The sequence below is a fragment of the Aplysia californica genome, unplaced genomic scaffold (assembly GCF_000002075.1).
Source record: "Aplysia californica isolate F4 #8 unplaced genomic scaffold, AplCal3.0 scaffold00654, whole genome shotgun sequence".
Classification (NCBI taxonomy): domain Eukaryota; kingdom Metazoa; phylum Mollusca; class Gastropoda; order Aplysiida; family Aplysiidae; genus Aplysia; species Aplysia californica.
This window is the reverse complement of record NW_004797924.1, coordinates 262173-263193: the sequence shown is the minus strand read 5'-3', so window position 1 is coordinate 263193 and position 1021 is coordinate 262173. Positions and strand designations below refer to the sequence as shown.

Genomic DNA, 1021 nt, shown 5'->3' with positions numbered 1-1021 from the left:
TTTAGGGGTTGAGTGCCATATGTGCTCTATATTATTTAGATAGATAGATAGATAGATAGATAGATAGATAGATAGATAGATAGATAGATAGATAGATAGATAGATAGATAGATAGATAGATAGATAGGAAATCATGTGCGCTGATTAGAGAAAGAGTTGCACAGCGCGTGGGTAAGGAATTCCGTGAGTGATATGGTGAGTGAGTGAGTGAGCGGCAAGTGCCGTGTTATGGGGTGTCCACTCACACCAGCGGCCACGCGCGCGAGCGAGAAGCACCCGAGAAAGGGCTCACGTGCGGTACGATTGTCCACTCAGCTCTGCCATTCTGTTTGGTGGAGATCTAGCGCTGGCAGATCCTGACTCTCGATTCCGTGATCGTTGCTTTAAGGTTCTGGGCGTATCACTTATTTATGGGACTACCCGCCGGTGAAGGTAAGAGCTGTTTTAACACAGGAATTAAAGTAACGTGGGCTTTTCTTCAAATTTATTTTTTTTCTTCTTAGTTTTGTTTTCCCTTTTATTCTATGACCGCGACTGATAGCTCTCCGAAAGAAACCGCAAGAGTAAGTAATGATACCAACTGAGCTAACAGAGCGCTCGCATGAGGAAGAAAAAAATAATTTGTGACGACGAAGTCTAAGAAATAATCATTCAGACTATGTATCGCGATCGTGTACATGTTCCTAACATTGTCTACCAAACAAATACAGGAAAGATACCAGAGGCTAACTTATGGTACTGGAAAATGCAAAAATTCACATTGCCATCGCCAGCAAATCACAAAGACAACACCAACGACAACAACAAGAACAGTGTCAACAAACGCCATTAATCTTAATAATCGTAAAAAAACAACAACACAATTAATGATAACAGGTGTGTTGATAGTAGATTCTAATAGCATTAATTACCATTAATTGTAATAGTAGATTCTTACAACTATAACAAAAACAACAACAATAATAACAAAAACAATAATTGTAATAATAATATAACAATACTAATATAACATTAATAATAA

The 1021-nt window shown here is 38.2% G+C and overlaps 1 protein-coding gene across 1 annotated transcript in view; it reads left to right on the top strand.

Moving 5' to 3' along the window:
* The first annotated feature begins 301 nt into the window (after positions 1-301).
* The window catches only part of LOC101846458 (neuronal acetylcholine receptor subunit alpha-5), a 70491-nt gene continuing 69771 nt past the window's right edge, over positions 302-1021 (top strand). The window contains exon 1 of the mRNA XM_013087889.2: positions 302-432. The gene's annotated coding sequence lies outside the window, so the exon portion shown is untranslated. The remainder of the gene's footprint in view (positions 433-1021) is intronic.